General features: G+C 35.8%; 1 long non-coding RNA gene across 1 annotated transcript in view; it reads left to right on the top strand.

Moving 5' to 3' along the window:
* The window catches only part of LOC116664949, a 370,748-nt gene that overhangs the window by 38,767 nt on the left and 308,169 nt on the right, over positions 1-23,812 (top strand). The window lies entirely within an intron of this gene.

Raw genomic sequence — 23,812 nt, 5'->3', positions numbered from 1 at the left:
TCCAAAAATCATTTTTCCAATACCTCCTCAAAAGGAGCTACCTTAAACAAGCAAACAAACCTAAAACATACATTCTGGAAAATATCTGTGATCCCTCTCCTGAAGTCTGATATTCAGCCAGCTATATCCATGTGGGTTGCCCACAATGCAACAGAGGACCTACACTTTCTACTGTTTCTGTTTCCATGATTCTTCTCCAGTAAATGCTATTTCAGAAGACCTGATAAATGGATTCTTACATTGTTTGAATCTTGACAGTTGATGCAGCAAGTGGAGCGTCTAGTCTATCAGCAGACAGGCTCTTATAAAAGTGAACAAAAGAGAATTTCTAGTTTGGTGGAAGAAGGAACTCAGCAAATCCTCTCTCCCAAAGGCAACAATAAAGTATCAGACCATTTTAGGACACTGGATATTAATTAGGAGTAGAGAACAAATTGCAAAACATTTATATATTCACTGAATTTCACATAATAAGGTGGAATTCTATGGTGTATTAAGATAGGAGTGTTCCTATTCTCCCTCCCCAAGCACCCTGTCTCTGTCAAATGCATCAGATGCCCCCCTACCAGATCAGGGCAAGCCAGAGAAACTAGAACATCGCTGCTAGAGGGAGCTGGAATGAATTTGAACAGAGTGTGGAGAAATCCTTTGTCCCTTGATATTTTCAGAAGCAGTCATGATCTCAGTGGTAAACAAACAGACAAGTCCAACATCATGGCTAGCTGACAGTGAAAACTTGGATGGAACAAACCACAAATCAGTGTGTATCAGCTATGCTGTGATAGATGTAATAACACAGAAATACATTGAAAATAATTTAGTACCTTCCAAATCACTAGACCACGCGTCCTAGCTGAGGCGAAAGCAACCAAACCTGAGGATAAGCCAGAATGAGCCTGGGAAGGAAGGAGAGAAAGAAGACCAAACAGAAGGGGTGACCTTTACAAAGGGCCCCTACTTCAGTGCCCATAACTCCAAACTCCTAATCTTTTTACAATAACCAAATCACCCCTGTACCAAATTCCATTTCCCCAGGGCCACTGACTCAGCTACAAGATGATCATTAAGTTAGACACAAAAATAATGACCTATATCACATAACCATCCCCTCAACCAAATCCTGTGAGGTCAAAAATTTTAACCCATTTCACAGATAATGAAACTGAAATTAGAAAAGATTAGTCACAAGACGTTTATTTTATAGAAGTCCCCTGTTGGAGTTATCCTGAGGCTGTAGATTTATATTTTTAAAATATTTCTACTAGTATAAATGTTTTATTGATATTTATTTTCCAAGTTTAATTTTCGTAAAAATTATTTAAAATTATACCCAAATTATACTCGTTGATACATTTAGAACCACATGAAGAAAGTAAACTGTAGTTCAAAAATTATCAAATTTAAAGATTATAACAAAGGGTTGCACACAATGATAAAAAGAATTAAAGATTTGTGAAATGAATATATGTATAACCAGCATACTTTGGAAAAGTAAATTTTCAACATGTTATATTTGGTCCTGCTGCACAAAAAATGCATTATTGCCTTAAAGTAGCTGTCCTAAGACTAACACACTTATTATATATATTTATGTATGTTTATATGTGTTAATATAGATATATATGTATATATACATGTATATAAACTTATATACATATATATCATAATTTCCCTGGGTTTGAAATTATATAAAAATAAAACATAAAAAATGCATAGATCTATATGAGTGTATTTACATATGTGTGTGTGTATACATACACACAAAAGAAAAAATTGTGATTTTCACTAGTTCTGCTCCAAGAGAAAAAAAAATTCTAGCCTATATTTTTCCATTGTGTCACTGTCATGTGTTTCACACCGAGAAGTACAAATTGACTTTTGTGGAAATTTTCTTGTTGCCTTATGCTATCTGAAAGGAATTTTCATTATTTAATTTATTTGTTGTGTTTTAACCAAGTAACATGGAACTTAATTCGAATGACCAGCTGCCCTTTCCCCCTTTACGATTATGCAAGAACGACATGAGTGAGATGTGAAGTCTGGGCTTGCCGGGCAGGGCAGGCGGTCGCCCTTTGTCTGCCAGTAGCTCTTGAGTGTCTTCTAAGCTTTTCACTGAGAAGCTCCCATGGCCAGGGAGAGTGCAGGAGCAACCCCAGAGTCTCGGGGAAGTAAACTGCCGTGTCCTGGAGATCACGGCGGCCTGTTTCTGAGACTGTGCGCTTTCTGTTAAGCCTGATGTGACTTCAGTATTTTCTGCTACATACATGCACTGTGAGAAGGTTCAGCCTCTTCTATCCTAATGCATATTGTCTCAAAACACACTCTTAAAATCAATGTGTCAAATTAACTTCAGATTTTAATTCCTCCTCCTCAAACTCTCCTTTTAGCTGTGGTGAAAATCAGGCCCAGTTTGTTCCTCAGGACCTTCCTGTTGTCCCAACACAATTATCAACAGCACCCCATTCAGTCCCCGTCTGCCTCGGTGTGGACAGTCTCCCTGCTCACAGCCCACTGAGGACGAAGAGCCAGAGGGAGGAGCTGGAGGGACGGGTCTCCTGCTTCACTGTTACCATGGTGATCTAAACACAGGGTCTAACCAAAAAGATAGGCAGAGATGTCAACATAGATTTTTCTGATGTCATTAGTAGAGAATATCAGAAGTCTGATCACGTACAATTCTCCTTTCTTAGGGACAAATACAGTTTGATATCATCTTCATCATGTTTTTAAAAGAACAGATGAAAAACAAGGCAAAATTGCCTAGAACTCAGTTATTTATTATGAATTGACACAGAGCCACGGACAGAACTTTTTTTTTATTACTTACACATTATGTGTAAGTTGAAAATAGAATGTGGAATTATTTACCTGGTGCCCAATTACAGGGATAAGAATTTGGCATTTGATGGTGGTACTTCCCTAATCCATTGTGGGCATCATATCTTTGCTAATTTTAATTTGAAACAGAATTTTAAATCAATTACCAATTAATTTACCAAAAAAATTTCATTTCCTGATGGATCAAGGATACATCCCATGTTTACACTGTGGATCTCTGTATGTCTTAGTGTAATATTGTGAACCCCAGGGAGACCTGTATCCCAGGTTTACAATGCTTATTTCCTAAATATTTAAACATTGATGTCATGACCACTGTGCTGTTTTAATCCTGGTTTTCAGGCCAGTGTTTTTTTCCCTGCAATCAAAATGCATCTTAAATAGTTTTCTTCTGGGAGAAAGAAAGGCTACTCTCCAGAAGTAGTGCTAATACTTTGATGGAAGCCAAGACATTCATATGAAACTTGTTCCCCCCTCCCAGGATGTGAGAATAGCTAGGAAGTAAAGGTAAACAGATGTACATCTGGTTACCTTATGCTTTTTTTTTTAACAGTTGAACCAGTTTGCTAAAGATCTATTCCATATTCACTGTCTAATTGAAAGACATTTCCTATGTGGCTTGACCTTGACTCATTATCTGCATGTGAAAGTTGAGGGCCTCATTACACTTTGGTTGTCTTTCTTGCCAACTTCAGTTGAACTTTTCTTGTACCCATGCAGACTTAGGTGGGAGAACTCGGCATTGTTTAAGGAAATGGCCAAGGCCAGGAGACAGTTTGTGGGGGGCTGGGTGTCAGCCAATTCTCAGAAAGGACAGAAAAAATATAAAAGAGAGCCAGTTTTTTCTTGGCATTATATAGCTCGATTTGGTTAGAATCAGAAAGAGAAATTAGAATAGGAGGAGTTGCTTTCATGAGTAAACGTGGAGAGAACTAGCATAGAAAAAATGAAGTAGCATGGAAGCCCCAGAAAAGTCTTTATTTCTTTGGGAAAACAAACAGGAACCTAAGCTACCTCAGGTGACTTAACTCCATCAAATTTCAAGATCAAATTCTTTCAAAGCAAAAAGACCTTTATCTTTCTTATTCCACCCATGACTAGTTTTCAAATAAGTGTTAGATGGAAACTTGTGCTTTGGATAAAAAAAGAAAGAAAGGAAGAAAGGAAGGAAGGAAGGAAGGAAGAAGAAAGGAAGGAAGGAAGGAAGGAAGAAAGAGAAGGAAGGAAGGAAGGAAGGAAGGAAGGAAGGAAGGAAGGAAGGAAGGAAGGAAGGAAGGAAGAAAGAAAGAAAGAAAGAAAGAAAGAAAGAAAGAAAGAAAGAAAGAAAGAAAGAAAGAAAGAAAGAAAGAAAGAAAGAAAGAAAGAAAAAGAAAGAAAAGAAAGAAAGAAAGGAAACGAAAGAAAGGAAAAAGAAAGATTGAAAATGATGGATTATTTGACTTGTAAAGAGAAACAGAATGTGAAAACATTTTGAAATGCTGAATGGTCCTATACACATGTGAGTTGTTCTTATTAAGAATAAATCTACAAATCTGTATGTATATAAAATCTCATAGAGAAAATGTGCATGACAATACAAGCTAATATGTGGAAAGTGCTGCTAGTGTTAAAAATATCAGGAGAAATTGAAGGAGAAAACAAGATGAGCAAAAAAATATATATCGATGAAGAGAAAGAAGAGAATGTCATAAGAACAGAACATCTGAGAACATGTATGCTGGAGGAAAATATAGAGTATGTAAGAGAGAGAAGAATAGTCTGAGATGTAAGTAAAGAAATGGGACAGCACACACAGATATTTGGACAGGAGAAGCTTTCACTGTAAATAGGAAAGCAACCACATCAAGCTTCAGACAGACCTGGGAGGATAGTGGGTACAAATCCAGTTGCTGTTGTATTTGGAAATTAAGAGTATTAGTACTTTAAGGAGAGCAAATTCAATAGTTGGTTAGGATATGTCAAACTTCAAAGCATTAAAGAATGAATAGACAAATAATGACTAAATAAACATAATGGTGACAGCTTATTTAAGAAGTTTGTAAATTAAAAATTTAAAAATTAGCCTTGACATAATGATACCCAGTTAATAGATCTGCAAATCAAATGTGTCAGTTCTGCACATTTTTCATTTTAATCCGACAAAGCTGAACAGGTCCTAATGAATTCCATGTTAGCAGCAACAATGACATTGACTTCAACATAAGTTAAAAAAAAAAAGACCACAGTTTTCCACATTCACTTTACTGAATCATTTTAAGCTATGATCTAAAAAGAAACTTTATCTTAACACATGTATATTACCTAATGCTAGTTCTGCTTTAATTTGCATCATATTTGCAATTGACAATTAATTTCTCCTTTTTTATTTCACAAATATTTTTAAACTAAAGATAATGTTTTTGGAGAAAATGCTGTGGATTGTTAGGCAGTGATGAAATATGCTACAATTCTACTAAATCTGAAACAAGACGTCAAGTATTGCAAATTTAGCCTTGCATAATATATCATTTTTTTCTATGTGGCACCAGAAACAACGCATCACAAGTCATGCCTAGCATTCATTTAAATGCGACCTCAGAGTCACACTGCATGTTACAAATATCTGGGAGCTGTGTGATTAGTTAACATCTTGTGCATAACCCTTAAAATTATAGCAAGTTCTCAGGAGATAATTAGCTTACTCTGTTTCTATAATAAAAAGAACTATGTTTTAGCAATGACTCTCAGGAATAGTAGCAGGAAGATGTCTTTAAATCAGATAAATTCAAGGATCACAGAAGAAAAAAATAAAAGAAAAACTTATTGTAATAGAATATTTTCTTTTACTAGTGTAAGTGGGTTCTAAGGTAGCAGAAATAGCTAGCTACTGCATTAGAAACTCACTCACTGTCACCAATATACACTTAATTCCTCTGCAGTGTTTTTTGCTCCAGAATGAAAAAGCTAAGAAATGTATGAGAGTTTAAATCCTTCTTCCCTCTGCTGAATTCAACAAATGTTAGGCTTTTGCTTGGGACAGAAACCTCCAAGCTGAGGGATGCTTTAAGTTACAAAAGGATCTGATTCCAATCAGAATGAAGTAGGATTTTTCGGGAAAACATGCTTCAGGTTTCACTTATTGCTACATCTTGAGAGCAAGACAAGCCAGTGTTGTCATCATAAGTGTAACGGTGCTTGAAAGGATAAGGAAGACAGCTGACGATTCACTTACATTCTTACCAACGTCTTACCTTGTTAGCTTGGGACCTCAAATCTCCTGACCCAGAAGACAGGCACAACAACAGCAACACAAAACAATAACAACAACAACAGAAAAAACCAAAAGCAAAGCAGGAAAAGATCTTCATGTCATGTATTGTGCAGGTACGTTACAAAGTTTGTGAGGCTGAGATGAAATATTTGCCCATATCTGCTTGAGTCTCATGACTCAAGAAGAATTTGTGCCTTTTCCTTAACCCTAGGGTAAATCCTCTTAAAAAAAGGCAGGGTTTGGCATAAAATGTATGGATTTAAAGTCTCAGTACCCGGCTTCCCAGTTTGGTCTCTCATTTTTAAGTAAGTAACAAGACTTCATCACAGTGTCTTTCAGCATTAGAAGGGCGAATGCAATTTACACTTAATGGCATAACACGCTTAATAGTGTGACATTTATCCACAACAAACAAGCTGGTAGATAACCCTAACCTAAGGATTCGAGTTACATAAGTATTCAAGCTATCATACAGTCGAATTGCAAAACTCACTCAGAGGACAAAGTTCTCAGGATACAGGGTACTTAATTTTTAATCAAAGGCATGCCATTCATTTATTGTATCCCCCTATCCTTCCAATAAGGATGTGGGACTACCTTATCATTAAATATATATCCAATCCTTAAAAAAATAAAACTATTCATAAGTATTTGAGGAAGAAAACAGAACAGCGTTCCCCAACTCAGACCAAGAAAAGTTGTCAACTTGCAGTAAAAAATCATTTTAAGCTCTTTAGAAGTAAAGACAAAAACTGACATTTATTATCTAAGAAAAAATATTTTCCATTTCATTATTTCTTAACCCTGAGAGATACGTTTTGACAGAATTTAAAGAATGTTGAATGCCATGGTAGAAAATGCACTTGATAATAATTTTATAATAATGTACAGGGTCCTCTAATAATCAATACAAGATGAAGACAAATAATTAAAGAGAAGTTGCGTTAAGTTCATTCTGTGGCTGGCTAGACCAGCACCTTCAGAGGCATAGCTTTCTGGTGACGGGGTTTAATAAAGGGAAGTATGAGGACTTTCAGCTGTAACTACCATACCCCTTTGTCTTAGGTTTTTCAAAACTGGTAAAAGAATTCTATGCTTTTGTGATAATATTTTTAATCATCTCCATCATAAAAGAAGAATAAGGTTTGTTTACTGTTTTCTCATAGATCTAGTTCCTTTCATTTAAGATGATTTTTCACTCTAAGACTATTATCTAAATTAGTCACCTTAAAAGATCTTTTTTATTGTTGAATTATGGCGATAGTATATTATCACTTTGTTTTTTGTTTGTTTTATTTGTTTTTACATGTGTTTTCTTGGGAAAATTTTAAAGAACGCTGATAATTATATGTTGGTATTCCCTAATCCCCAATTATCTTTGAGAATTCGTCATTGCAGAAATCTCATGTTCTAGAATAAACTTCTTTAGTGTGTTCCTCTTGAACCTAAACTTATCAACCAGACTTGAAGTGAATAGTAATTCCTTAAAGAACAGACATTTTATGTTATTTATTGAAAGGCAATTTGCATACTCTGCACTTGAGAATTTGAGGCAGTAATAATGATTTTTTTAATTGAGCAGATTGACCTGTATTTTTTTAACTAATAGCCTACCACTTTTAAAAAAAGAAGAATCTTGTGTGAACTAATTTTTTTCTCAGAGTCATTTTAGTTCTGTTGAAGTGCTGTAATGAGTTCTCTGCCAAAATTCCAGAATTCAGTTATATGGGGTATAAAAACAATATTATCTTGATAATTATAAGGGCTTTATAAGAATGACTAGAGGTTGCTATAAAATACAATTTTGGACATAACTTAAAAAGTAATAATAATAAATCCTCCACATCTTAGAGGGAAATTTAGGTCTTAGAGGGAAATGTGAGATTTGTTGAATAGGTTTGTATAGTATATTTTATCTGTACACTAGAATATATTTTTCTAAAAGTGATGTTTATAGGTTTAATAAAAGCAGTGTTTAACTCTCCTTTAATATAGTTGTCCAGGATGTTCAGTTACTTCCTAAGGCTAATTCTGGAATGTGATTAGAACCATATGAAAAGATAGTTGCTTCCTTGCTGCTACAGATCTATCTGTGAATAATAGCATTAAGCCGAACAAGTACTGTTTAAACAGTACAGAGAAAGAACTAGAATATTTATTCTATCTGAAGATAATTCCTGACCATCATGATTCTTAGGGCAATAATGCAATAACAATTCTAAATGAATGTTCAAAGATGCAGACTTAATATTGAGGTTCCACAACCGATCTTGCGTACAATTCCTAGTTCAAAGACAAGATCAGTACAACAAATGTGGCGTATCGTCAAGTTCTTGAATACCTTTTTTACTACGTGATCTAGACAACAAAAAAGGAGAATGATAGTTAAAATAAAAATCTCATCCCTCATGTGAGGTACCTGATTGAAATTGTATGAAATTTAATTTAGATGAAGTCGGTGCTGAGTTGTGAAGAGTCAGATGAAAGATTGTTTCTGTGGCGTAGACTTAGTAAGGGCTGCTGCTTGGGCCTCTGGGTTCCATGTTGTGGACTTCTGAGGACTATGTAAGTATTAAAGCAATTTTGGAAATACTGTGTTTAAACTTAGTGAATGCCCACTTAGAGGTTGCCCACAATGTGACCCTAAATGACTGGTGTCAAAATTCCTTTTTCATCAAGATAGCCTCTTTTACCTTAATGATCGGCCTTGTTTTCGAACAGTAGAAAAAATATTTCTTAGAATTTGGGAGAAGTCAAATATCCCAGAATTATCATCAGTAAGAAAGAGTATTTTCTGTCCAGGAGAAAAATTTAAACTCTTTAATCTACTCATGATCTACACAGAAAAAAAAAAAAGTAAAACTGGTATAATCCCTTATAACTAGGGCACTAAATAATTTCTAGTTTAAAGCAAACATTTTTCATAATAAAAGGAGACATGATACATAATTTCACAGGCCAACAGGCAGCAAACAGGATTTTCCCAGCAGACCAGAAAGATGGGACTCTGCTCACATTCAGTTTTAGATTAATGGGATGATATTAAGCACAGGATGACTAATTATAAAATAATATATTATCCATTAATAATTATTCAGGAAAATGCACTGTCATCAAATTAACATTAATTAAAATAAAACGGATATTTTTCTCCAAATACGTTCTTTTTCAAAGTGATTATCCTGAGAGGTATGCTTCCTTAATAAACCTTTCCCCAAAGAACATCTTACATAGTGTTTTAACAGGACCCTACTAAATCCTAGCATTTGTGACCCCGAATCAGTCAGAAGGTATGCTGAGCGATGTACACTATCCCACAGATTGAGAGAACCAATGATAGCAGTTGCTTTACGGTATGAAGTTGCAAATGATCAACAAAATGGGGGTGTCTCGTTTTCCCAACTTTTCCTTCCTCACTGTGGAATAGGTAAATATGGACAAGGTAGGGTAGAATTTCAAAACGTTAACTCTTTTTTGCTCTTTATGATTCCTTAATGCTTTTCCCATATAGGAAGCTAGACCATGAGACGTGTGCTGTCCGTGAAAGACTGTCAGAGCTTAAAATGATACAAGTGCTTCTGGTTGTCAGCAGCTGGCCTAGAATCCCCAGGGGATGCTTCAAGTACTGAGAAAGTGTGGTAACTCAGACACCAACCTAGATACAGAGTAATCTAAATGGGTGGAGAAAATACAGTCATACGGAATAAGGAGCATTCATTCTGTGACCCAAGTGGGCTTCAACCTATCAAAGAGGAATTTTGACACTAGTCATTTCCGGTGACCTTCTGGGTAACCTTAGCATTGACTAAGCTTAAGTAAAGTGTTTTCCAAATTTCTTTAATCTTATACATTATGTGGTAGGGATACGAGTTATAAAAACCCAAATAGGACAAGATCTTAACGCTAAGATGACTTGTACTCCTGTTTTCTGAGGAAAGCCCCTGGAATTATCAAGACACCAGAGCAGCAGAGGTCACTTGGTGTGTATAGGCAGATGGCCTGAAACAGCCACAGGCAGTCCGCCCCAGCCCAAACACGGCCGGAGAGCAGTGAACCCGTGTTCATGCTACAGTGAATATCCCATGCGCCCTCACAATGCAGGATCAGGGGCTTGTAGATGCAACATCACACAGGAACCTGTCTGACTCAGAGCCTAAGATGTAGGTGCAAACTGAGAGAGGCTTGGATCCAAAAGAGTGTAAAGGCTGACGTGATCGGTGCTGGTGTGTAAAGCCCAGCCTGGAGCAAGGACTTGGATTAGGGCCAGCGATCATCCAGCAGACCTGGCTGGATGGTCCACCCCAATAGCTTGGCACTAAGTTACTCTTCACCTCCCTCACATTAACCCTTTGAAGAGATATGGAGGAACTCTAAGTTTATTGAAATTGAATTTCAGCCATGTAGCAAAGTTAGGATTTGTAATGAAATTTAGTGTCAGTTACAGAAAAAAACATTCTTAGAGTTTAATGGTATCAGGTTCATTTTTACTACCTAGCAAATGTAAAATAAAAGAGTGAGTATACAGAGAGGGGTGGTGGCATGCTGGCCAACTAATAGTCATATTTTACAATCAAGTTCGACAAAGGAAAAATAACCTTCTGGTACAGAAAACCAAAACTGCCCACAATGCAGCAAACAGGGGAACCAGCGACACCCGCTCACAACTGAGTATACGGATATTAGAAATTTGGTATTTTTATTTTTGAACTCTAAAATTTTATTTCTGAAAAAGACTAAAAATCAACTATTCAAATTCCTGTAAGTGAGGAAAGCAAAGCTCAGAAATAAGGAAAATGATGACCCGTTACAATGGACTCTCATCCTTTGTTACTCTCAGTGACTGACTCACTCTCTGGGTTGTTTCTTACAGCTTCTAGCAGTAACAGTCACTAACTAGACTAAATTCAGCCACATTTATATCCATTGTTTGAAATGGAAAGATGGTCTCTTGTGAGTCTTTAATGGGTAATAAACAGCACCGGTTACACCCATACTAGTTGACAGAAGACTTGCATTTAATGCCGTTTCTACCATTTACTCTCTGCGTGTGTGTCTCTGAGCCTTGACTCTCTTCTTGTTAAAATGATGGAGCTCAGAAATAGCTGGCACTCATCTCATTACTTTCAGTCTGAAAAGAATAGTAGAAGAATTCCCTAACTAAATGTTTTATTATATACTGGCATTCAGTGTGTCTAATACAGAAGCTTATAATATTGCCTTAAAACTTACTTAATAATGAACAAAATGTATTGCCCACGTATGCTGACTGATCATTACCTTCCTCCAAATATGGTCCATTGATTAATGTATCAGGCTTGGGCACTTCCATTCTATGTTAAGATGTAGCTGTGTTGAAACATGAATGGAACACTCTAAAAATAGAAACAGTAACAGATGGAGGGAAAAAATAAATTAATAATAGTTGGCCTCTTCCTGAGACTTTCAAGTTTTTAAGTTCAAGGTTGGTATATAGCCCTATTAAAACGTTTGGCTCATGTGCTTTAGAGCACATTCCTACATTGTACCTCATAAACGATTTTATACACATAATAAAATTCTATGCATCAACATATGTATTCTTATGAAACTAATTTTTTTTTTGGCAATACAATTCATGTATTTGACCTGTGGTTTTGTTTTTTCAAAAATGCATATGGGCTGATTTCCTTCTTATTATGGCTAATCACACTTTTTTAAAACCAGATACTACCATTCAGATACTCGGGATTCATTTTTTTCTCAGAACTCATACTGTAGAGAATAGGGCTCTAATCTCTTATTTTTTTAAAAAATATTATTTAAAAGGATACTCATGACCAATATTTACCTTTTACTTTTTTTTTAAAATTCCATTCCATGGAAAACTGTATACAAAATGTTAGTGGGCTTCAAATATAGATAAATATTACTAGAAAACAATGAAAAATGCATCGACGTCACTAAGCCACAAAGACAGAACAAACATCTATAAAGAAATATTCTTGCTTTAATTTCATCCTCGTTTCATCAAAGAAACTTGAGTTCACAATGAATTAAAATGACTCAAGTCAATCATTTAATTAAAGAGAAGGTCCAAGTTTTACACATTCGAATGACATTGAGGAGTCTTCTTTCCTCACTTCCTTAGCAAAATGAATGTGGATTTCAACCCTTCAGTCTAATGTGCTCCAAGGGTTCATAATAAGTCAGTGCAGCTGGAAGTGTTTATCATTTCCTATGGAGGTTTAGGAAAGACCTGGCAGAGATTACTTACCTCTTAGCAAAAAATTTCTGTGTTTTGTTTGGGAAGCTTTTTGTTTATTTCCTTAATAAGTGAGGCATAACTAAGATTTATTATGCAGAAAAAAACCCCAGGTTACTTCCATGTTTATTCTACCCTTGACTTCAAATCCCCCTTACCCCAAAACGGAGCGCTTTCAATTTTGACATGCACTGAGGTCCCTAATGGAAGAGGCTGGGGCTTTGCTAATTGCTGGAGTAGGGGTCATATCTGGAAAGGAAGGGCAAGGGTTAAAAGGACAGGGCCTCTGAGGAGAGGAGGGTAAGTGATGGGAAGTGGGTAGCAGTCTTCCCAGGTAGAAGTCTGACTGAAGAAGACTCATTTCTCGTATGGTCTGGTTCAGTGCTAACAACTAACACGCTCGTGTATGACACCACACTTTTTTCTCATTCACTCTGTGTAGTTTGTATTTAATTATTGGGAGTTTTGCATAATCTTTCACTGGAGTTGCAGGTTCTTAGATAAGCTCTACCCCATGCAGTGAGAGCACCCCACTCCCAATGTCTCTGCTTTGTTCAATGTTTGTGCTGAAACATTTGCATGTTTCATTTCACAGTGAAGGGGTCACTTGTGTGGTTCACCAGGCAAAACATGAACCATCAGGAAGAGGGTTTGTCTCAGAAAGAGAATCACAGGCCTTCCTTGAGGTCCAAAGAATAGGTATCAAGTTTCCAGGTCACAAGTGTAAATTATTCAATTCTCTTCCCTTAAACCTCCGTCTTTCCCAATCATCGATTTTTCCCTAGTAAGTCATCCAATTTCAAGACAGCCTTCACTTCCTAAACCTGCTATTATACATTATTTTGAAGCATTTCCATAAGTTTTGCATCATTAAGCCATTTTCACAAACCCTAGGACAGATATGTCATTTTTCCATCTCTAAGGGCTCGTAAGAAGGAAAATAGATTGACAGATTCTATTATGACCCGGAACAGTACCAGACAGAAGAAGAAAGAGAGACATTGCCCCGTGGAGTTAAAAAAAAGAACCAAATAAAATTCATTAAGAAAAATAATATGAGAAAAGTACATACTCATAAGTAACATATTCATATGTAAACATTATGCAAATGATTTACCAGTAAACAGTGTCCACTTCGATCACTGACCCTTTCAAACTTCTTTCCTGTGGTTCTTATCTGGGAAATGAATTTCAAGACATTATGTCTTTGAATATATTCTACACTGTAAGCATCTTCAATGAAGAAAGGAGGAGAATTTGCCCTTTTGTCAGTTTTTGTCTTGCCCATGTGACATGTTGTTACTAAGAGACTTTTGTTAGAGAAATCCCTGGTGCCTGTGTACTCAGAATCCCTTAGTGCCAAAAGCAAAGCAGAGCTGATATGGGGGAAATATCCATATATGATGGTCCTAGTGAGGGATAAAAATGCATTAGCTTGTTTTCAAGTACATCCTAATAAATTTGTGGTCAAGCCCATTTGGAGAAGCACCACTGACCTTTATTTTCTGGATGTACAAAATCAGTCTAATGGCTTTTCATCACTCATTCTTCGCCTGCATTGAGAACGTTGCTTCACTTTTGTCTTTGGATTTTTTTAGCATGCGTTAGTCATCTCCCACCTCCATTTTTACTCTTCACACTTTTGAGTAATGTTCTTGTCTTCCTAACCTAGTCCATATTATTTGGCATATAAAGAAAATAGATTTTTGGAGGAACTGAAACACAACCAAATCTGTCAACATAGTTCTTAAACATTCAAATAAACATTATAGTATTAATTTGTGGTTGAGTACATATAGCTAAGATATCTAGGTAAATGATTTTTAAATTCTCACTGGAGAATGAGCTGTACAATTATCCAGATTAACATAAAAATTATGTATGTTAATCTTTTGCCTTCTCCAATGTTCATATAATCAGTTAAACTAATACAAATGATTTACTTTCCTCAAGTCATTAAACAAAACAGGCCCAGGGATTTTATTCACCATGTAACAATAATAATAATGATAATAATATGATAATATTAACAACAACAGAAATAAACTCTTGGCATTTACTGAGCACTTTCTGTATTTCAGACTGTGTGCTAAGTGTTCTCCTGAACTGTCCCTTTTATTTCATTTTATTAATGACTAAGTGAATTAGGTTCTATTCCTTCCCACTTCTCTGAAGAAAAAATAGTGTACAGCGTTACATAATTTGTTCAAGATTACAGTATTGATTAAAGATATTTTTAAATGGGCTGGAACAAAATTTCTAGTCAGTATATTTTGTAGAATAAAAGTGAAATAATTTAATGCATATTCAAATTAAAATATTACAGCCAAAAAAACCAAACATTTCAGAAACACACAGACACACATACCCACACGATAGAAATGCATGGATGTTTGCTACCAATGCTTTAGAAAACAATGTAGCATTATTTCGCAAAGTTGAATAATCACGTGTACTGTGATTGAGCAAATCCACTGACAGGTATTTAGCTTAGAGAAATTCTTGCATTTGTGCATCAGGATATGTATAAAATGTTCATAGCAATCCTGGTCATCATAAAAAAATCATAAGAATATCTCAAATTTCTATCAAAAAGAGTAGAAAAATAAGCTGATGCATATGCCCCAAGTGAAATGGTGCACAGCAATAGACATGAATAAACTCTGTCCACATGCCGTCACAAAAGTTGGCCTCCGATATACAAAATGTTCATGAGAACAAGTCCAGGAGGCTAATGCACTGTGATACCATTTTAAATATCCTCCAAATTGTTATGTATTATTCATGTATACTATACACTAAATAAATGGGATGATGAACACCAACTTCAAAATATTCAAAGTGATAAATATAAACTTCACCTCTTAGCTGAAGGCAGGGCAATGGAGTTTGGCAAAACACACAGTGCAGGGAGGTGCATTTTTATCTCTAACTGTCTAGCTCTTGGGACAAATCTTCAATTCTAGGTGATATACTTTTTCTGGTTCATGATATTGCATGTATTCCTTTTTGAATTAAATACGACATTGACGGGTGAGGTAGGTGTGGATCAGGGTGCAAAAATTCAGCAATTTACATAAGGGAAATGTCAAGAAACTGGGATAAAAAAGAGGAAGAGTGAAGAATGAGGGACTTGTCTTGCTGTGTATCAAAATATACTATTTTGAAATTAAAAGTTTATAATATTAACAATATTGTTATTAACAAAAGCTTCTGAAATTAAAAGTTTATAATATTAACAAATAAGAGAAACAGGATAGAGAGTTCAGAAACAGATACATGAGTATATGGGAATTTAATGTATGATGAGGTTTGTAGATAAATCTAGTGATTTATGCATGGAATAAATGGTATTAAAATATCTACTTAATATAAAATTAGATCACTATTTTTCATCATATTTTTTGAAAAATTCTAAATGGATTAAGCCTATAATTATTGAAATGAAAACTATAAAACATTGGAATAAAATAAAACAAAGTAATATTTTCATAACCTCCATGTGGGGAAGCTCTAAGAAAGCTAGATATTCAGCAGCTGGTAAAGAAGATAAAAGAATTAATTATGCAAACATTTAAAAAATACTTCTATTAACAAAAGAGAAGGCAGAAATGCAGTAAAGAATGGTTGAAATACTTTAGTTTTCGACATTTAAAAAAATTTCCCTTGAAGCATTTAAAAATAATGGCTGTTTAAATTTGGGGTTTTAATGTCTATTAATACATACAAAGCTGTATTGATCTTGTTAATTAAGTGGAATTTTAATCTATATAATTGAGCATTTTTAGTATTAAGAGGGAGCCTTTCTGAGTGTGAGAATGCATTATTTTTAATGATTAGAATGTAGTTAGCTGAACTGTCATAGATTTACTTTTAGAGTAGTTTTTTAAAAAGACATAAATATACAAAATAACCCAAACAGGGTGTCAACTGGTTCTTTTAAACAAACAGCCATTATGGAAGGTGAGTCACTGAAGAATGGGTCACTCTTACACGGACCATTTTCTAATCATCTTCAGTGTTAGAGCAAAGTATAGGAAATTGGATGGAGGGGTATTTCAGACCCGAACTATAATAATGAAAATTTTCAACCAAAAATTGCTGCTTGGTTTTGGAGAGGCAGCATGAAAACAAGGAGTGCAGACGTAGACAATGACACGGTGAGTTCAGGCTGCTCTCTTACAAGGAACACCCAAATTTCTAACACCTTCTTTTTCACAAGTCAGCTGCTTAAGAATTAGGATCGAAGTCTTTTACTTACAATGACTTTGCTGCTGTAAATTAATGATCGAAGTGATTTATTATTCAGTCGTTCAACTGCTGCTTCATTTCTGTTGATCTTTGTTTTTCTGCTTAATTTCTATAAATTACTGTACAGTTTCCCATAAGGTATAATTAAGCAGAATTACTTAAGTTTTAATTATTGTGTATTATAGATGTTGAAAGCAACATTAGCACTTGGCTTTTTAAAATGTGATCGTATATTTATAAGCGAGCATTTATAAACACATTTACATATAGTTAGGATGAAAAAGGTATTTGAATTGTAGTCATTAGCATTTCTTCCAACATATGGCGGAGCAGCGGAGGCCACGGGCCGTGCCTTCATTAGCTGAGCACTGTTTCATCAGTGTCTCAGCTTCCTGTTGTGCCACCCTGTGGCGTTCCCTTCTGTCCCCGAGGTTTCAGTGACAAGGGACAATATGTCCCCAAGGTGAAAATCTGGAAAATATAGCAGATTAGCCCTCAGAGAAGTTCTTATGATTATTTAATCATACTTAGAGAAGAAACACACGGCACCGTTGAACCAGTTTCACCGTTTTCCTGTCAGTCTCCATTTCTCAGTTGGAGAGGTTGGGGCTGTCGGCCGTGCGCGGTGAACACAGTCAGGTCCGACGCAGCACATTTCTGCTGCCGTTAGCAGGCTGACTTGTTTTGAATTTGCTGGTATAATGGACCAAAGCCGACAGAGGTACTTATAAGTGTCATAGGTTACTTATAATTTGTCGAATATAATGTTTTTCAGATGGTAAGGATAAAACTTTGCTTAATGATGTCACAGAAGACAATGTCAGTTTGCTCCCTATAAAAAAAGCTAGAAAATTAATAAAACACTTTCTTGTAAGTCTCAGGGTCCTATTTTATGTGCACATCTCTCTGGTACATGATGAGTACTAAATATGAGAGACAAAGACATCTGTCTCAAGGCATTTGTCATCTTTATGTTATATCGCTAATACCTCACTCTAATACAGTATTCATACCTATAATATCTTTGATTATAGAATATATGTGTCTGTACATGTATTGTCATGCTTGTTAGCTTTTAATTTGAGGTTAAAGTTTTTAATAATTAACTCCTATGACATCTGAAAAAGATACATTTTAAACATGAATATGGCTCATATTTTTATATTAAGCAATTGTCATTAGTTTTAAATAGCTGAGAACTTGAAATCTTAGAAAATTACCCTACGTCTTCTTTAACGAATAACTATGAATATTTCAGTAGTGAGATTCTTGGTGGAAATTGAAGTAATAGCAACAAAAGGGATAATGCAGAGGTATCCCAATGACTGGAGCTATAAATAATGAAGAAAGAAAGAAAAGAAACACTGATCCTCTACTTCTGATTATACAGGTCTTTAGGAAAGGAATTACTAGAAGCAATCTAATCTTAAATTCAGGAAACTTTCCAAGGTTTTTAAAATTAATAGTCCCATCGAAAATATTCCTAATGGCACTAACAGATTCCAAGTATATGCAAATATGTGCAGACCTTCAGTGGAAAAAAGGTCCCTGATAAGAAATTGTCATGTTCTAAAAGGAATTATTGTCTTGTTATTGCCACCTTTTACTTTCTCCTAAACATACCTGTATAGTATCAAATATCCTTTGGAAATTTTCCTTCAGATCTTAAAACCTCTCCTTCATTTCTGTTCTGGTCATTGTACTGGATTTATTTTTATGGTAGTGTATCGTACTGCGGAGAAAACAACAGAGAAAGACAAATCAGGAGGCCGTATTCTTCTCTTTAAAGACTCAACCAAATATGCAAATCTGTGTTGATAGAAGTCAGATAGTAACAATTACTGCCCTGCCCTTCCTTTCAGGGAATGGGTTCTTTGCTTTCTTGTCTCTAGCTGGTAACTGAAACACTGACTCTGAAGCCAAACGGCCTCAGTTTGAACCCATCTCCACCACAAACCCGGTCTGAGACCCCACACAAGCACTGGAGGGCTCTTTGCTCCATTTCCTCACGGAAACAGTATTGGCTCCTACCTCACTGGTTTGTTCAGGGCGTTAAATACATCAGCTAACTTACGTGAAGTGGACAGAAGTGTCCGCATGTCTGGAATGTAGTAAAGGCTTTATTATTGTTTAAAGGCTCGTTCTCCCGTTGAAGCACTCTTCCTAGATCTTCCCCTCCTCTAACCTCCGCACTGTGCACCCCAGTTTTGATCCCATCTCCTTCTTCCTTTCCAGGACCAAAGGTTTTTAACAGAAGCCACTTAGTGACTGCAGACAGCGTGAGGGGGAGGGAATGCAGAAGGAGAAGCGTGATCATAGACCCTCTGGCAGCAGCAACAACCTGCAGAACTGTAGGGCCAAGTAGGAAGGGTCCTTCTAGGCACGTCAGGAGAATTTCATTAGAATCCACTTTTGGCACAGCAAACACCACCCATCCTCCCTGATTGCCATAGTCACCGGTGTTCTGTGTGGGAGTCCTAGTTGCTAGCGCTGGGATCATTCTCTCTGAGTACACTGAACAAAAATGAGGACAAAGAAAATACAAACAACCAATGGACCTATGATGCTATTAACTACCAGTGTTTAAAAAGTGTGTTCTATGGTACTCCTAATATTTGCCAGGATATATTTAAGTAAAATATCAATTCAGTAGTCTATATATCTCTTTATGATGAGTCAGTAAGATAAAATATCAAATCAGACAAATATATTTGCTTTGGGGAATTCCCTTTGGACCCTTTTATTTTTCATCGGCTCATAGCGTATCACGAGTCCCCAGAAATATGCCATGCTAATATTGCCAACTGAGTTCTTCTAAGCAGAGGTGACATCAGCCATCTGTCACGCAGTACTAATGCTGGGAAGCAGGGCCAACTATAGAGAAAATAAATACCTTTCATATCGACTAGCCAAATATTTATGTTGAGAATGAAATGATTAAAATCTCACTATTCAAGCTAATTACCCTAAGTGAATATTTGCCTCCAAGTGAACAACGTACCAGCAGTGTGCTTGCCCTATTCTTTTCCTAAACCCAGTTTTTTTTGTGAACATGTGTAGTGCGTGAGGGGCTTGTGCTAGACTTTGCAAGTTGTTGCAATACGCTACCGTAGCGATCTTTCAGCCTGCAGGTACGTCTCCCGCTGCCTTGGTAGATTCCATCTATACACTGTGCTGCGCTGGTTTCCAGATGGCTGCTTTTGTTCTATTTTAAGTTACTCAGTCTCTTCAAGTCTGATACTTCGGAACTGGTCATTGCAGGATCAAATAGTCGGTGTTCACAAACTCTGACTTGATACTGACGCATTTATTTTTCTAGAAGTGCTTATTTAAAGATGTGCTGAATGGCTACCTGGCTTGCTTACAATAGATGATTACATTATTCTCTAAATCAGGTAACCCTATTCAAAGACATGAGAAGCTTTTCCAAATTCAGTTACTACTATTGTGGTTACCCTGAGTCACTCCTTGTCAAAACGGAAGACATTGGCTGAACTGCTAATTCAGCTTTTATAGAATATAGATATGTCGGGGGACAGAATTTATTCTATATTACAGCCAAGTCTATGGAAAAGTTAGCTATTTCATAATAGAGTTATTGTATATTTTCCTTCTGGAAAAGAAGTGAAATTCAGTGTTTTATAATTTAATTAAGCCGTGAAAGGTGCTTTGAGCCCTCTTCCAGGTGACTTAAAGGTCACAGTGTAGCATGCTTCTGTAAACGCAAGTATTTCCATTTAGTCTGGCTGGAAACAGCATCCTTTTCTAAAATAAATGAAACATGATGATGCAAAAATATTTGGGGAAAGTCTGCAGCTTTATATAGTAACCAAAGTCAAAGGGTTATGTGACGAATCTGAAAGATCGATTACACTGAAGTCACTCTGCTGGATGTTCTGTGTGGTTTCCAAGGGGAGCCCAAAGTACAATTGAATTGAATAAACATGTATTTCATCTACTGTTTCTTTCTAAATATTAACTTCTTCAGATATATAAAGAATGTGAGTAAATGGATCACCTGCTTAGATATTTGTCCTGGCCACGGAAAATTTCAGAGAAAAAAATTCATGAAGACCTATCTAGATATATTTGAAAAACTCAGGTTAATAAAATATCATCCTATTTTGCCTAGGAGGGCACTACAAACTTGCATAATAAGGGCATTAACTTATCGTAGAATATATTTGCAGACTATGCAGTTTTCACTTTATTACATTATTCTATGATGTCTATTATGACAAAATAATATATATGTTTCTGAACTAATTGAGAAACAAAGAAATGTTGCAACTGAGGGGCCAGATGATCACCTATTTTTATTATTATTAGAGCACACGGCTTTTCTATGCTGAGCTATCGCCTTAGACAAACCCAGCCTCACGGTCCTGGGAGCACAGCTAGAGCAGGTCTCCCTACTTGCTGCTCTGCCTTCCTCACGGGGCAGAATCTGCCCTCAGTGTGCAGACTGGCTCAGGGGCTGCTGCTGCCAGTCGGCTAACTTCAGAGATGCAAAACAGAAATGATCTGCTGTTCAGACCCATTGGTTCTTCAGGTAGCTTCCAGATACCTCCCCTGGGCAGAAAGAAAAAGTAGGTGCCGAAAGGAGGGGCTCACTGGTTGAGCACATCTATGCAGAGGGAAGAGTCAAAATGGCCAAGGAGCACTCTCTCCTGACATACTATTTTTCAAAACATACTCATAATTTCCTCTTTTATATAGAGATGAGATTTCCTCTTCCTTTAATTAACCAGTATAAAATTTGATGTGCATTTTCCTTCATCTTTCTCTAAGCAAATATAAATGTATATTGTAGCAGTTATTTTTTATTGCATAGCAAATTACACTCAATCTTAGTGGCTGAAATCAATAATAATTTATCTGTTCATAGTTCTGCGGATTAGCAGTTTTGATTGGCCCTATCTGGCATATCTCCTCTGGGCATCACAAGGTTCTGGCTGACCTCAGTCATGCAGTCTTGGTCAGTTGAGCTGGATTGTCCTGGATAACCCCACCCACATGCCTGGCTGATTACTCGGGCGATTAGTGGGCTGCTCTGGTTCTTTCCTACATGCTTTCCCATCTTCCAGAGGTTATAGTAAGCTTCTTTACATGATCATGGAAACATTTTAAGAAACTGAAAACAGACAAGAGGAGAAAGCAAAAGGGAGAAAAAGAAGAGGAGAGAGAAGGAAAGAGAGAAGGGGAGACAGTGAGAGCAAGAGAGAGAAGTTAGTATCTTGCCTACTGTTTGAGACTGCAGACTCTGAAACCACGTTGCATAAGCTTGAGTTATCGCTCTGTTGCTTCCTTGCAACAAGCAAGTTTTTTATCTTCTCCTATTTCAACATCAATTAAAATGAATTAACTAACAATTACCTATATAAAAAACATATGCAACAAGCTATTCATTTTACTAACATTGTAATTATGCATTACTCTTTGCATAATATAATACATAATACAATAAAAGTAGAATATACTATTTGTGTTATATTATAAAACTATAACTATTATAGTAATTCATTATATATAATATATAATTATATATAATATATAATACTATAACTATTATGAAATTAATTATATATTATGTATCATAATACTATAACACAAATAGTATGTTATATTTCATAATTATATCATTATAATAATAAATAAAATTGTAAGTGGAAAGCAAAGAAGTGATGTCCAGATAATCAGAAAATGTGAAACTATAAAACTTTGGAAAGAATTCCAAGACTAAATACACTGTAACGTATAGAATGTAGTGGGTCAAAGTAAGTGATCATAAGAGAATATAGAGGATCAAACTGAAGAGAGCTAAGAAAGTAAAACCAAAATAAAGAAAGAAGTAGAAAAGAAGTAAAAAAAAAAAAAAAAGAAAGAAAAGAAAAGCAAAGTGACCCCGAAAATGTAAAATTTATTTTTTTCCTGAATAAGACAATCTACATACCTTGCATTTGTGAGAACTGACACTGGATAACTTGAGAAATTCCCCAGTAACATTAGGCTTCAAAGGAAAAAAAAAAAATCCCCAGGGTCTCTAGGCACAAAGTCACTTACAGAGGAAAGGAAATTAATTTGACATCTAACATTTCTACAACACTGAATCCATTAAAAGAGTGAAACAATAGTTATCAGACAGTTAACTATAATGTCAGGATTTTATGCCCAGCCAAACTGTCCCTCGTTTATCAAATAAACACACACACAACTGATGAACATGTAAATTCAAGGAATGTTGTATGTCTGAGTATTTTTGAGGAATCTACCAAGTGGTTCATTCAGTAAGGAGATGATTAAGAAATTTAAGCAAAGAAAAAAAATCCAATGAATTACTTGAATTTTTCCAGAATTCACTAATAAAAACTTAAGTAAATATTTTTCTATTTGTTTATTTTGCATTTTCAATGCATTTGAAATGAACATCCTGTTCATTCTGAAATAAGCCTGAAGGTGCTTACAACATACAATGTGGTCCAAAGGGAGTCAAACGGGGATTTTTTTTAATGGAACAAAGGAGAAAGAGACAGAGAGAGGGGCTACTGGAAAATAAAATGAAGAAAGATATAAACACTACCACGGGCCTTCTTTTCTGTAATTACATACTAACCTTGGCTTCAAGAGCTGAAAGCTAAGGTAGTTACGATATATTCTTATTTAATTTTTGCTTTCTCCTAAAAGAAAGCAAGCATTTTTGTTAGTACATTCAAACTTTTCCTAGAATTAATCTCAGGGATTATCAAATTCCTATCTGAGAAACTATCATGTACAACACATTCCACCAAAAAAATAGATACATAGAAACAAAGAACTACTGTCGTATGCATCTTGCATTGCCCTATGAAGACAGAGTGGTTAGTACTGAACTAAACCTCACGGAACTTCTCTAGTCTTTGGGAACTTCATTAAGATAATAGAGTCCTAGACCTTTACTTTCCAGTGACTTAAGAAAACAAAGAAAATCCTGGAAAGGCCAGATAATTTTCCTGTACTATGTCTTTGTCAACATGACTTTAAATCAAGTATTGGATTATGATCTCTTGGTCACTGATTTATATTACAAGAAACTGTAAAATACACAGTTTATCTCTCTTGGTTAAAATGATTGCTGCCTGTTTTAAATATTATGCATGGCCTGGCTTTGACTCCAGGTTGCCATTGACAACCCTGAGCTAATAACATACTTTTGCTGTGACTCTGCTTCCACCTCCATAAAATAGGGATCCTTT

This window comes from Camelus ferus, chromosome 7 (genome assembly GCF_009834535.1).
Source record: "Camelus ferus isolate YT-003-E chromosome 7, BCGSAC_Cfer_1.0, whole genome shotgun sequence".
NCBI lineage: Eukaryota > Metazoa > Chordata > Mammalia > Artiodactyla > Camelidae > Camelus > Camelus ferus.
Note: the sequence above shows the minus strand (reverse complement) of the source record. Positions and strands in the feature narration are given on the sequence as shown.